Source organism: Beta vulgaris, chromosome 9 (assembly GCF_026745355.1).
Source record: "Beta vulgaris subsp. vulgaris cultivar EL10 chromosome 9, EL10.2, whole genome shotgun sequence".
NCBI classification, from domain to species: domain Eukaryota; kingdom Viridiplantae; phylum Streptophyta; class Magnoliopsida; order Caryophyllales; family Amaranthaceae; genus Beta; species Beta vulgaris.
In genome coordinates, this window is record NC_079210.1 from 14,641,613 (window position 1) to 14,658,280 (window position 16,668).

Below are 16,668 nucleotides of genomic sequence, written 5' to 3' on the forward strand. Positions count from 1 at the left end.
GTTTTCAATTTTTCAAAAGTTGGAGATTGCCGATGACTAGTGTCCGACGTAGTTCGAGTTGATCCTAATTTGGAAATGGATTACCTTTTCAGGTTCTACAGTACGAAGAAATATGGATAAGATATAAAACCCTCACGTGTTTTCAGATGTATCAACTAGTGGGATCCTGTCCAAAGAATAGTAATAGAGGTAATTAGGATTTAACTCATTCTTTTATCTTCATTGATCCTTTCTAGTGATATAAGCATTCTGATTTTGCATATACATATATCCTTAGTATCTAATGTAGTTGGAGTTGATCCTAATTTTGAAATGGACTACCTTTTTAGGTTCTACACTATGAAGAAATATGGATAAGATATAGAACCCTCGTGTGTTTTTAGATGCATCAACTGGTGGGGAACCTGTCCAAAGAATCGTAATAGAGGTAATTGGTATTTGTCTCACTCTTTTTTTTAATTTCATTGATCCTTTCTAGTGATTTAGGCATTCTCATTTTACACGTACATATATCCTTAGTAAGTCCTTTTGTTGATATGCTTGCCTGCATCTTTTACCTGATTTGGTTACTAAATCTGTAGAAAACTTCTGGGTACTCTGCACAAGTAACTCCTCTACTTTTTCTCCATGAAACCCTTGCGTCTTTCCTTTTCTTGATTTTCTGCGTGTTCGTGTGATTGCAACTCGTTTCCAAGCAACGAAATTTCCCCTGTTCACTTTTAAGAGTATAAAAAATAGAATCAAGAACCATGACTCAGCCTTCTTTGTGGATTTTTGCACTCCATATATAGCAATGAATGAAGATATCTGTTTGATGTTTGTATGTCTCAGGTGAGAAAGAAGTTGGAGGTACTATGACGAAACCTTTACAGTTCAAGGGAACGAATTGCCATCTCATAATTAAAGGATTTATTGCCCAAGTACTTCCTCTGTTACCATTATCATTTTTGGTCGATCTTATCTGTTTGTATAGGCTTTATGCTTGGATATCTCAAATTAGAAGGGCTTGCACTTTTGGCTTAGCGAGAACAAATTATATTTGTCTATCTTTTATTAAATCTTTGTACCCCTCTCAAATACTTAGCGAGAAAAAATTAGATTTATCTTTGTACCCCGATCAAATACTTCAGAGATATTGAGTCAATGATGTTTGGGTGACAATCCTTTGTAAGAAGCTTGATATTGGTGGCTCTGGGTAGGTTGTGGAAGGTGAAATCCCCCAAAATGGGTATCATCATTTGCTTCTTCACTCCGACCCCCTATTTTACTCTTTTTATTTTGAGTAATTTGACTGCTACGGTGTTGCAGTTTCTTGTGGAGAGAAGAAATATCCGAATACAAGGAAATTGATCCAACTATACATTTGTTGATGGTAAAAGCTAAGTTTTAAATTGTATCTTAATGATATTATATAGTCATTAAATTTTGGTTTAATGTGTTTTCTTTGCTTTCTAATATTAGTGATGCACTAAAGCAAGGAGACCGAATCTCTAATTTTCGTAAAGATAAGGTTGGCCAAGACAAAAATGGAATATCTTACTGGTGTTTAATGCTCTGTACAGCTATATTACGTAATTGTAAGCATAAAATTATATTAATAATATATTATTTACTGTTACTACTAGTAGGTAAGATGGAAACTCAGTGATCGGTAATAGAGAAGCAAACTATGTCAGTTTGAAACAGAAGCAGAAGGGAAAATACTGTCTAGATCTGCAAGAAACCAATCTAAAGTGGGAGACTCTTGCTACCAATCTTGGGGAATTTCGTAAAGTTTTGGTGCGAAATCAGGAACTAGTGTCATTTATATTTTCGCAAGTCTTCTCATAATATCAGTTGCCTTCTAACCTCGCTAACATCGTCTTTTCCAACTATTTGCAGGAGATATATTCATCTTACCAAGTTGGAGTTAAGGCAGCAGTGCATGAGACTATTGAAACTGACATAATTCTTGTACTTCACGAAGTGCCGAAAGTAAGGATATTTCCTTCTTAATGATACTTTCATGATTCAACTAGAAAGTGGGCTTTTGGCAAATTCACTTGGTTCATAGTTTTATTGTCTATTCTTGTTCCACTTGTAGAAAAAGGAGAGAGATGTGAAGTGATGCCAGAAACAGGAGGCTTTTCTCAATGGTTCTCACACCTATGCAGCTGCAGCCACTCGTTCTTGTCGCACACGCAGACTTGCGAAATAGACATTTGGTATGCTGTGAACATTCTTCACTACTAGAACTATCACTTGCTTTAAATAAGATATTCACAAATAGATGGCGCAAAGTTTGCCTCTTCTAATTAAATGTTTATAAATTTTCTCACCTGTACTTTGTAAGGTGCGAAAACATGCATAAGTGAAATGTTTTTATCAATGTAATTGTTGGTTTTATCTTGTTTTGCTAGTTCAGATCTTAGGAGCTTAATTTTTAATTAGCAGTGCAATGTTCAATTATAGATAGTTGGATTTTGGTATGTGTTAAATCTGATGATTAGGGTGAAATTTGTATCTTTCCTTGCTAATAGAAGGAAGCATAATGGACGATTGTTTTTATGCTATTAGGGGGTTGATTTATGATTGAATATAGAATGTTTGCATTTTCGAAGTTAATTGCTTCTTTCTGACTTACACACAAAGTGATGAAAGAATTCAAGTGCTGCTTAATTTATGTAATTTGTTGCTAAAATTATATGTAAGATATAATGTATGACAGTAGGTGCCTCTTCTTTAAACGTGTGCATAATTTTTTTTAATAAAATTGTTTCCACAAATGCTCCGGTTTTCTCCAATAAACCGGAGTATTTGATCTATTCTAAGCATGTAAATATATCAAATGCTCCGGTTTTAATCACAACCGGAGCATTTGATAAACTAAATGCTCCGATTTTCAACCAGAGCATTTGTGGGCTTTTTAACCAGAGCATTTGAATATTTTTCTACTAGTGTTATGTGAGGAAAACCAGATTAAGAGAGAATTAGACTAAATTTGTAGTCTAAAATAATTAGGTTAATAACCTATTTATAATCCCGCGTCAAAAACGCATTTTGCGGAGAAAACGCCGCTCCGCCTGACCAGGCGGTATTTTCCTTTTCCCTGTTTCCTTGCAGGCCCGACCGGGTGAGACCGGACAACATCCGCCCGACCCAGTCTGGTGGGACGCATAAATCTCTTTTGTGCATTTTGACGAACATCCTCAAGGCACTATTCTTACAAATCTCCACCTTGACTTTAACCGTTTCACAATAAATCAGAATACAGATGTATTAATCACAACGCCCAAAATCTCCCTACAACAGATTTGACCCAAAAGACAACTAGACCAGATTAGTCCCTAAGGACCCCATATTTACCCCAAGAGGGAAACTAACAATCATGAACGTTGAGTAAGTCCAAACAATGTTGAAACTTACTCTCTGGAACCGGCTTGGTGAATATATCAACAGGATTATCAGCAGTTCCTACCTTCTTCACCTTAATTCTAGTCTCACTCCTCAGGGAATGACATCTCACATCAATATGCTTAGTTCTCTCATGGACTTGATCCTTGGCTAAGCATATTGCACTCAGACTGTCACAATACATAGTAGCCTGATCATGATGTAAACTAAGATCACTAACTAGCCCTTTTAGCCATATCCCCTCTTCAGCAGTTGCTGTCAACGCCATGTATTGTGCTTCAGTAGTAGACAAAGTAACTGTAGCCTGCAAAGTTGGCTTCCATCTAACAACAGAACCCCCAAGAGTAAATACATAACCAGTCATTGACCTCCTACTTTCAACATCTCTAGCATAATCAGAATTAGAATAACCAATGACTAAACACAGAGTATCATTCCCATAAATAAGACCAATATCAGACTTACCGCTAAGGTAATGAAAAATCCTCTTGACTGCCTGCTAGTGCTCCTACACTACTACATACTAGTCTTATATGCACGCGATGCGTGCGAAGATATATTAACATTAATATTGACATTAAAAGTGCTAAATGCACTTATACTATTTTATTGTAGCTTAATTTGATCATTCACAACTATTTTCGATCGATGTGATAAATGAACGTGTATCACAATATACTATAACTTGATATTACATTGAGAAATTGGATGGTATAAGCCTATTTCTTTGATATATTTGAATTATGAACATATTTTTAAATACTTATGAGATGAATTACCCCAACTAAAATAAACGACCACTATGAGTCTTTAAATAAATAAAATGATAAATTATCCTAATTGACACATTGGACAATTATAAAAGGCAAAAAATAAAAAAAGATGAGATTGTCCCCTTTTTATTGGTATATTTATCTTAATGTGTATTCTTTGAAATTATGATTGCAATTGGAAGTTTAGTTAGAAAGAAACTTTGTAAGTTCTTACTTTTTAATTGTTTGGAATTGCAATTGCTTTAATCAAAAATATCTCTTTTTAAGCATTTTTTTTTTTTGAAAAATATTTTATGTGTACATTACATCTTATTATAAGTTAGACAATCTTAAGTTTCCTTATTAGTTATTACACATAAATACAGATCAATAAGGAATTGAATATTTTATAACTAACATTTTTTTGATAAGTGAAGGGTAGAAAAGTAATCTTATCGGAGGACACCGTAGCTCACCCCTTGACTTATATAATAGAGATATGTGCAAAAGTATCACCTATGATAGATCTCCTTAATGAAATAACTGATTATTCAGTAAAAATACTTGCATATTCAGTAAATATGCTTTGGAAGTATCCCACGAATTGCAATCGATAAGAATACTTGCATCATGACATGACAATCGTGCGATTTCATACTCGATAACTTCAACTCACCATTTAAGGTAACAAAGCGCTTCATATTCGATGAGTAGCCAGTTGGGACCTTAATGCCATACAATGACTCGCAAAAAATCCGTTTCTCTGCACGCGACATCGTGTAGCAAGCTGGTGGCAAATAATTCTTTTTCGAATCCTCCACCTTCTTTTTACTTTTCTGAGTTTCATCATCAACCCTTTCCTCCTTTTTCTTCTTCCTTCCGTCCCTTCTGAGCCCACAACTCTGGTCGAAGCCCCTGTTTTCCAAGTAAAGTCGTGACGCCTTAACATCTTTTGTTTGCCCGGAATATTCATAAGTGTCGCGAAATAGCTTCACAAACATTCTTCTCTATGTGCATGACATCCAAACATGTCTGACCTTTAGATCTTTCCAATAGGAGTTTCCAAAAAATGGACTGCTTTTTCCATAATCCTGTAGGTCGATCAACCTCACTAGCAGGTTTACCAAAGACTGTTTCAATGCCCTTCACCTGATTATAAACTTCAGTACCAGTTAATGGTCTATGAGCAACTTTTTCTTCAACCGTCCCATCGAATGCCTTCTTCTTAAACCGATAAGGATGGTCGCGGCTGAGGAGCCTTCGTGTGCGCATATACACATGTTTGCAGCCCTTAAGGTGTGTAGATTTCATGTCATCTAAACAAATCGGGCAAGGTTGTTTTCCTTTAGTCTTATACCCAGATAAGTTCCCATAAGCTGGATAATCGTTCATAGTACAAAAAAGCATGGCACGCAGAGTGAACATCTTATTAGCATACGCATCAAATACTAACACTCCTTCGTTCCACATCTTCTGTAAATCTTCAACAAGCGGCTGAAGGTATACATCTATGTCATTTCCAGGTTGTTTGGGCCCCGATATAAGAAGCGACAGCATCATGTACTTGTGTTTCATGCACAACCAAGGAGGCAAGTTATAAACCACTAAAACTACTGGCCATGTACTATGCTGCGAGCTGAGATTGCCAAAAGGGTTCATGCCATCCGTACATAATCCAAGCCTCAGATTCCTATCCTCATTACCAAATGACTTATGCACCCTGTTGATAGTTTTCCACTCAGGCGAATCAGCCGGATGCTTGAGCAGACCGTCTTTCTTCCTACGATCTGCATGCCACCTCAAATTCTTCGCATCTCCTTTAATTGAGAACATGCGCTTAAATCTAGGTATTATGGGTAGATACCACAACACCTTGCTGGTGGTCCTTCACTACCTCCAGCTCCTTCACGTTGTACCTCGACAATCCACAACGTGGACACTCATGTAAATGCTCATACTCATTACGATAAAGCACACAATCTTAGGACAAGCATGTATCCGCTCGTACTCTAAACCAAAGGACACATCAGCTTCTTCGCATAATAGTACGACTTTGGCAGTTCATTTCCATCAGGGAGCATCTCAGCTAAAACTTCCAACAACGATGTGAAACTAGAGTCCGTCCAACCAGCTTCGACTTAATGTTGAACGTGTTACCACCGCGGAAAGTTTGGTGTACTTTGTACAACCTGGATACAACGGCTTTTCAGCAGCCTAGACATAGACTCAAAAATACGAGGTCGTCTACACGACTGATCTTCAACCTCGTGTATCATCTCGTCTACCCGATCCCTATCTATCTCCAAATTCATCATCCAAATTCTCATCCCCTAACTCATCATCCTTCTTTTTTCTTCACAACATCTTCTTAATCTAGAGCTTCCATATACCTCCCCTGCTCACCATGCCAAACCATACGTGGTATTGAGGCCTAAACCCACGGCGAAAGACATGCTCCCTAACCACATGTATACTACTAACCTTGCTCACATTTCTACAATCAAACAAGGACAATAAAAGTCGACTGCTCCAGAGGATGTTTGATATTCTAATGCACTTTACAGAATTCCGAGACCCCTTCACAAACTAATCGATTCACGACTACCATACATCCAAGTACGATCCATCTCATTCAAGAAGACCACCTCTAATAATTAAACACAACATTCATTATAATGCATCAATCATTATTAAAGTACATACACTCACATATTCAAATCACAACCATTCATTATATGCATGCAGCCAAAGGTCCTTATCACTCCAACCTAACCCATCCTTGGACGTCTAATCTCACTAGTGAATATATACCAACTTTTCAATTCTGAGGAAAATCCGGCAGCATTTCCCTACAGTTCTCCAAGTACACAATGTAGATAATTGCTTATCTACATATGTACCCAGAGAACAATGTAGAGAAACGATAAGCCAAGATTTCCTCAAATTGAAAAGAAGACACACATTCACCACCTAACTGAGATCAAACGTCCAAGAACAGTCCCAAACCTGGGACTATTCAAGACTTACTCCTAATGAGTAAGTCTTGAACGGGTATATAGGCATATGATGATGATTCAAACAACTTGTAGATTTCATAGCTAAATTACATTGCGTTTTCATACAATCTCATATCAAGAAACACAAATAAATCTACCACCGCCAGCCCTCCCCCACCCCCTGCCCAGCATCCCCAGCCCTCCGCCACCCCATGCCAGCCCTCACCCACCCCCTACCTAACATCCCCAGCCCTCCGCCATCCCCTGCCAGCCCTCCCCACCCATTGTCGGCCTCCCCCACCCCCTTCCAGCCCTCCTCCACCCCTTGTCAGCCCTCCCCCACCACCTGCCCAGCACCCCCACTCCAACCCACCCTCCCTCAGCCCTCCCCCACCCCAACCCACCCCAAACAATCACTTTTTGACCAAATACAAGCACATTTAACAACAAAAATAGAAGTTTCTATCAAATTAAACAAAAATTAGAGAAATGTAAAAGATGAGAGATAGTGAGAGGGGATTTACCGCGAAAGAGAGTGAGAGAAGTGATGCTCCACAAAAACTCATAGTGGAGGAGAGAAGAGAAGGTGGTGCGTAAGGTGGTGCAGCTGCGTGGTGGTGGTGTCAATGCAGTGGAGGAGAGAATGAACCAATGCTTGTGGCGTCAATGCAGTTGGTGCGTCGTCGTGGCGGTGGCATGCTGGTGGTGGCGGAGTTAGGGTTTGCGCAAAGAACGTGGTGGGTGGTGGGGATTTCTTGCTCGTAAAATTTATCTAAGGGAGGGAAATAGAAATGTGCGTGGGTACTGTACATGCGCGCAATTCATTCGAATAAAAAAAATGATAGTGAAGGGCTGTGCTTGTCCAAAAATTGCAGCCCTTCGTAACAGAAGGGCTGCGGTTTTTTGGATAAGCGCAGCCCTTCTTACAGTAAGAAGGGATGCGTTTTCTAGATAACCGCAGCCCTTCACTAAAAAGGGTTGCGGTTGACTAGAAAACGCAACCCTTCTTACTGTAAAAAGGGTTACGTTTTCTAGTTAACCGCACCGCTACTGGAAAAGGACTACGTTTTAAAGGAAATGCAGCCCTTCCTTTTTTTTCCCTTAGTGAAACACTAAGTATCATTCCCATAAATAAAACCAATATCACTCGTACCTCTAAGGTAAGGAAAAATCCTCTTGACTGCCTACCAGTGCTCCTTACCAGGGTCACCCATGAAACTACTAACGACACTAACTACATGTATAAGATCCGGCCTTGTGCAGACCATAGCATACATCAAGCTCCCTACTGTACAAGCATAAGCAACCCGACTCATGTACTCCTTCTCCTTAGCAGTCTTGGGTGCAAAAGCGACAGACAAATGAGTATTGGAAACACTTGGAGTATCTATAGGCTTAGCTGTTGTCATGCCAAACCTTGACAATATCTTCTGAATAAGAAAAGCTTCCTCTGACCTCTTTGCCTATAGATCTCCATCCCCAAAATCTTTTTCGCATCACCCAAATCCTTCATCTCAAACTCAGGACTGAGAAGACCCTTCAACCTCTAAATGTCAAACTTGGTCTTTGCAGCTCTGAGCATATCATCTACATACAGGACCGGAATTAATAAATGACCTATCATTTAGCTTGTTGTGATACACACAACAGTCATACAGACTCCTGTTGTAGGCTAACTCAATTATATAGCTATCAAACCGTTTATTCCGCTGTCTAGGAGACTGCTTTAGTCCATACAAGGACTTCTTCAACCTACAAACATAATCTTCTTTTCTCGGAACTTGGAACCTATCTGGTTGGGTCATATAAATCTCCTCTTCCAACTCCCCACGTAGGAAATTTGTTTGCACATCTAGTTGCTCAAGTTCAAGATCCTGATGTGCAACTATTGCTAGTAGCACCCTGATGGAAGTATGTCTGACTACTGGTGAGAAAATCTCATTATAATCAACTCCTTCCCTTTGCGTGAACACTCTTGCAACAACTCGAGCTTTATACTTAACCTCCAAAGAAGGTGAAGACCCTTCCTTCTTCTTGAAAATCCATTTGCATATGACAATCTTTCTCTCCTTGGGACTTTGACTAGCTCCCAAGTCTGATTCTTATCCAGAGACTCCATCTCATCTTCCATAGCAGCGAGCATTGAGCAAACTCGATTCCAGAAATAGCTTCTTTATAGGTTGATGTCTCATGATTTTCCAACTCCACCTCCTCATCAACCTGTAGCGCATAAGCAACCATATCCTCAAAACCATACCTCTTTGGAGCGAGGTCCCACACCAACTCTTATAGCTCTATCAAGTGTTATGCTTGGTTGATGTACTTCAGATGTGGTTGATTGACGACTAGAAGATTCTTCAGTAGCACCATGTTGATCTTCTCCACCTTGGTGCTGTGATTCACTCTCATCGTGAGTGACTTGCAGCTCCACATGTTTATCAACATCACTACTAACAGACACCATAGTACAGTAGACTTCACATGAGAGTTGAGCATAGAATTTTCATCAAATATTACACTTCTACTAAGTATAACACGACTCTCATAAGGTGACCAGATTCTATAACCCTTAACTCCATTCCGAAAACCCACAAATACACCCTTCTTAGCTTTAGGTTCTAATTTACTCTCATTTACATGATAATAAACAGTAGAACCAAAAATTCTCAACTGAGAATAATTTGTAGACTTACCAGACCACACCTCATAAGGTATTTTACAGTGTATACCTGTGTTAGGTCCACGCTTGATCAGATAGCAAGTTGTACTTACAGCTTCTGCCCAAAATCTTCTAGCTAACCCAGCATCTGAGAGCATGCACCTCGCTCTCTCCAACAATGTCTAATTCATGCGTTCTGCAACTCCATTTTGTTGGGGCGTATTTCTAACAGTATGATGGCGAGCAATCCCTTCATTTGCAGAACTCATCGAGCTCAGACCAACAAAACTCCAGATCATTAACAATACACAACATTTTGATCTTGCTTTCAGCTTGATTTTCCACTAAAGCCTTCCACTGCTTTAGTTCTTGAAAGCCTCACTTTTATGGTTTAGCATAATTACCCAAGTCATTCTTGAATAATCATCGATCATCAACACAAAATACTTGTGACCTCCAATAGATTCAACTCGGGAAGGTCCCCTACAGTTAGAGTGGATATAATCAAGAGTACCTTTCGTTGTATGAACTACCTTTGAGAACTTGCTGCGATGAAGTTTCCCAAACACACAATATTCACAAAACTCTAGATCCTGCAACTTGTGCCCACATAGAAGATCCCTCTTTAACAGAATTTGCATCCCACCTTTCACCCATGTGTCCAAGTCTCATATGCCACAACTTGGTCAAATCATCCTTGTGAATCTCCGTTGATGCAACAACAGCAGAACCTGTCATAGTAGAACCTTGAAGAAGATATAAGGTACCATTTTTAATACCTCTCATAACCACCTTCGAACCTTTGTAAACACTCATAACTCCACCTTCACCTTGAAACTGAAACTGTTGCTATCAAGAAGACTCAAAGATATATTCTTTGTCATCAGTGCGTGTAACATCCCTAACTTCGTACAAGGTGCAAAATGTACCATCATAAGTCCTCAACCTGATAGAGCCTATTCCAACTACTTTGCAGGCAGCACTGTTGGCCATAGAAACATTGCCCTCATCTATCTGCTCATAATTTGAAAACAACTCCCTGCATGGACTAACATGATACGATGTCCCAAAATCAAGAACCTACTTATTCCTACAATGTGAGTGGTTATTAACAACTAAAGCTTGATCTTCCTTAGAATTACCTTCAGTTTATGCCAGAGCGGCAAAACCTTCATTCTTGTCCTGTTGCTTCTTCTTTTAGAGGACAATCATTTTTCCAATGCCCCTTTTCCTTAGAGTAATTATAGACATCAGTAGTTTTAAGACCCTTAGAATTCGAATTTTATAGTTCGATTTCTTTTTACCAGATTTCTTTTGTCACCCCAATAACAACTAATCCCGATGCCTGATTTTCTGTACTAGAACCAGATGCCTAATGACGGACCTCTCTAGTATGAAGATCAGATCTTACTTCTTCTAACAACATACTATCTTTCCCAACAATAAATGAATCCACAAAATTCCCATATAATACAGGCAAAGATACTAACAATATTAAAGTAGCATCCTCATCATCTACTTTAACATCAATATTTCGAAGATCTAGTAAGATAGTATTCAATTTATCTAAGTGATCTCTCAAAGACGTACCTTCCTGCATACGCAGGCTAAACAGACGTTGCTTCAAAAGCAACTTGTTGGTTAGAGATTTCGTCATGTATAAACTCTCTAACTTCAAGCACAGACCAGCAGCAGTTTCCTGCTCCGCAACTTCAGTAATTATGTTGTCATAAAGACATAACATTATTGTTGAATGCGCCTTTTCCACCAGAATTTCCATCTCAACTGTGACTGAATCTGTTGACTTCTTTGCCAACAGTTCCCACAACCCTTGTTGCTTCAGTAAAGCCCGCATCTTGATTTGCCACAGACTGAAACTATTCCTCCTAGTGAATTTATCAATCTTCACATTCATCCGAGACATCTTTCTCACACAGATCGAACACAAAGCTCTTGATACCAATTTGTTACGACATACGCGATAGAGAAACAAATAATGAATGTAAAACAATGAAAACAGACAATAGATTTACGTGTTTCACCAATTTGGCTATTTTCACGGGTAGAGAGAGAAGATTTTATTATGTGAGGAAAACCATATTACAGAGAGAATTATACTAAATTCGTAGTCTAAAACAATTAGGTTAATAACCTATTTATAATCCCGCGTCGAAAACGTGTGTTCCGGAGAAAATGTCACAACTCCCGACCGAGCAGTATTTTCCTTTTCACTGTTTCCTTGCGGGCCCGACCGGGCGACATCCGCCCGACCTGCTCGGGCCAGACGCATAAATCCCTTTTGTGCATTTTGTCAAACATCTTCAAGGCACTATTCTTACACTCATATGGTTTTAGACATACAAGAGAAAATCGAGCGAAAAAGAAGATGGAGAACAATGACAAGTGCATTCTTAGGATCTGAGCTTTAGGCCTCTTGCTACTCAATCAAAGAGTAAACCAACCGAGACAAGCCAAACATATTATTTTTAAGAACAATAATCAAGTTGTAAGTCGTTACAACTAATTATCAATTAGTTAATCCTGATTTTGATAACTTAGGAGACAACACGACGTCCTAATACATCATCATGGTAACAATTGAATAGATCCTGTGTATTTAGTTAAAGAAAAAATTTCTAATGTTAAAATATATAATAGTAAAATTAGAGGATTACTTAATGAAGCTATACTATTTACATCCTGATTGGTTGATAAAAAAATTACGCAACTTGATGCACAATGTTACAGACATTTCTCCATGGACCCTTGAGACCATGCTCAAAGCAATGGAAAAAGAATAAAGTAGCTAGACAGTGGAACTAAGCATGACAACAAAACTAATGACAAAGTTCCAACAGATAAGTGAGATTAAGTAAACCTAAAACTGAAATGTCATCTTAAAAGAATAATTCTCTAATGTGATCGTAAAACCCCAAACACTAGAAAAGGGTTCATAGAGAAATTTATGAAATCTAAACTTCCAAACCTTAATTTGAAATCGAAGTTCATGTAGCAATTATTTGCTTATAATTCAATTGCTCCTGTTTCTACATAGCGAACAGTTTCATCTTCATACCTTCTAAAAAAATTTAGATCCAGCTAGGAGCGACAATCATCTCTTCATTTGTTTTCCCCTTAACAAGCAATTCTCCTTTAGCATTTGACTTGCAACATATGTGAGATGTTCGCTCTTAGTCTACAGTATACACACATCAAAAGAAATGAAAAGTTGCAAGTTGCAACAAAGACCAAAAATTGAATGGAATCATGCAAGGCTCATAATCAGAAAGGATATAAGAAAAATCAACTGATCAATACCTAAGAGTGCTTTTCTACCTTGCTAATGGTGCATGAAAAGTGCAATTACAAATTTATTCTCTTTCACCACCAAATGATCCAAGTTATTTTGTGGATGATATTGATATATTTAACTTTTTTTTTTACATATCATTATTTTATGTGAAAGTATTATATCAGACGGTTTGACCGAAACTTTCGTTCGGGCCATCAACAACTCCTATGAAACCTGCGTACTGGTTCCTCTATGCCATCTTTGTGATTGTCGATTTGAACTCTGGATCAACCACTGCTTTGTCTGCATCAGTTTCCAGATGGGGGAGAATACAATCACCAAATTTACCAAAAAAAAAAGTATAGGGAAAATTTACAAACAAAATTTTTTTTACAAACAGTACTATACGTACTTTCCACCATGTGTGGGTACTCTAACATTCTGCTCCATTATTTTTCTCTCTCTCTTCTTTCAGTTCAGTTTGATGTAATAATGCAAATTAGAGGAGAGAGAGAAGAAGGTATAGTGAGTAGTGTAGACTGTAGTGTAGTGGCCCTAGATAATAGATTTGGACTAAAAAATGGTGTTTGGGTATGAATGTGTAAGTTTTTCTTTGAGTTTCATTTAGGTGTATTTGAGTTTCATCAGGTATTCTTTCAATGATGTTATGGTAACAATATTCTTCAACTCCTCTCTTTTTTCATTTAGAGGTAAGTTACTTTCATTTAGAGGTAACTTGCTTTCATTTAGAGGTAAGTTGCTTTCATTTAGAACTTATGTTATTTCATTTACTTAAGTTTTGTTTTTAGTTAGAATGAAACACGTAAATGAAACAATAGGATAAGTAACTGAACTTAGAAGACATCCAACTGAAAAAAATTTAAAACCAACTGAACAAAAATTCAAACCAACTGAAAAAAATTGAAACCACCTGAAAAAAATTGAAACCACCCGAAAAAAATTTGAGTCCCATAAACTAAAACTCTAATGCTATTAACTGAAACTAATAATCTATTAACTGAAACCCCAATCCTAACAGATGAAACACTAATGTTATTAACTGAAAGAGTATTTCAATTACCTCAAGTACAAACTAAAAGCTGAAACACTTACCATATTGCCACACTAACCTAATATCTTTTTCATTCAGTTATATGCATTAGTATTTTACTTGCAAAACCATTAACTAGTATGAAGCAGCATCTAAGATGATGGAAGTCAGTCAAGAACGAGGAGCCAAACTCAGGAGATCACACTTTGCAAGCTGTACAAAAGCAATTCAGTTCCATCACCATACTCTAAGTGAAAAAAAAAATGAAGACTAACTGAAAAAAATTAGAAACTTACTGGAAAAAAATGAAGACCAACTGAAACCCAAGTGCTTCTAACTGAAGTGGTCCGACCAGTTGTATTGTTCAGACGAGTCTGACACAATACCTTCTCTTATTTTATATGCTCTAACCTACTCCCTTGTTTTGTAAGTTTTAAAATTACATGTAAAAATCGCTCAGTGTATAATTCAAGTATAATTGAAATGAAAAAGACAGATTTTCTCTATTCTTAAATTATCACTATATATCCTTTACAAAAATAATAAAGTAGAGATGTGTAAAAGACGACAGTAGATTTTTATACGAAAAAAAAATACTCCCTCCGTTTCCTAAAGATCTTCCCACTTACTGTTCCTACAAATACCAAGGAAAATCAAGTTGTGTGGGGCATGGTGTGACTAAAGTAGGAGAGATAAAGGGGTTAAGATAAATAAACAAATAAAAGGGGTTAAAGTAGGAGAGAGAAAGGGAGTAAAATTGAATTAATAATGTAATGGTGGACCATATGATAGTGACATGAGAGGGTAAATAGGGAAATTTGTTTTGCCAAATAAGGAATAAAGCAAAAGTGGGAAGATCTTTTGAAAACACCCTTAAACGGAAAGAGGAGAGATCTTTAGGAAATGGAGGGAGTATAGTGATTGCAAAATGAACAAAGGAAATATGAGATAGGAGATCAATTAGGTATGGAATTAAACTTAAAATTTAAAATCAATCATTTAATAGAAAAAACGATATTCTTAATAAACTACAATATATATGAGCAACGTGAAATAAGTACTATATCCATTTCTTTTTAATCTACAACCTTTGTACTTAGATACTATTCACATACTACATTTTAGCCATCGTTTGTGACATATACGAAAATATATAGTCATGTGGGATCTTGCTAGAATCATTTCGATATATTTTTTATATATCAACTTTTCATAATTTTAGTTATACGTAATCAAAGATATAGATACTCAAAGTTCTATGTTAGTAAGTGATCATAAAATCAACATGTGTAGATTAAAAAAAAAAGGTCCTATGATTTTTATGTGTGGTGAGTGAATGAGATAAATTTAAACAATGTATAGGAGATATAATTTGTATTATAAATAGGAGATAGGAGATAAGTTTAGATATAAGTAATCAAAGTTTTGTGTTAGCGAGCTCTAGACAATGAGATTTTGACACTATTCATTTACCACTCTTTTATTATGTATTGTGATTTTTACGTAAAGAAAAATATAGCCATGTGAGATCTTATTAGATTTGTCTTGATACATACTTTCAAAATATCAAATTCGTATACTTTTTACTAAAAAATAGTTAAAGATATTTATTGTTAAAATTGTGCATTGACAACCGTGAATATTTAATTGCTACAATAGAAAAAGAACGGAGCAAGTATATGTTTATTTCCATAAGCAGTAACCATATTTAACCAATTATGCACTTAAGATATGTTAGATATAAATAACATCAAATTATGACATTATGTTTCTATAAACACATATAAACTAGAATTACATTAACCAATTGTAACTGAAACAATTATGCCAAAATAATTACCCCCATTAATTTGATAATTAATTTTTGTTATCTTATTGTATATGAGCCAACACTTAATTTTACTAAAGGTGAGAAAAAAGGCACTTGGTTCAACCAAACGCTTTGGTAAGAAAAATTTTTATTTATTAATATAATATTTTATGATAATAACACTAAATACAACTTAGCCCAGTGGTTAAGACTTTAGTACATGTATTTGAGGTCGCGGGATCAAACCTTATACTATGCAATTTCTAATTATTTTTACTGTACATGAATTACATGAACTAAAACTCTTCAGGGAGAGCGCCATGTGACACAATTTCTTGTTTATGCACGCCTTTTAATATATTTATATAGATTATTATGGACTTTTTTTTTAATCTCATTTCATCCCTTTTGCATTCCACCAAGTTGAACCAAACACCCTTTAGACCATATCAACACAAAAGGTATAACAAGTTGTTTAGAGGACGATCAAAGGGGAATTGTCTTAATACTTTTTTTATATGCCACATCATCATTCTACTAACATTTATTAATTAAACAGTTATTTTATAAAATTATTCCGACAAATTACGAAATTCACTATATAACCTTAATGTTTCAGATATTCACTATATACCCCTGAGTCGCCAAAAACCTTCATCAAATACCCTTTTTCTAACAAACATTAACTTGTTGTTAGCATTATTTACACTTTTGT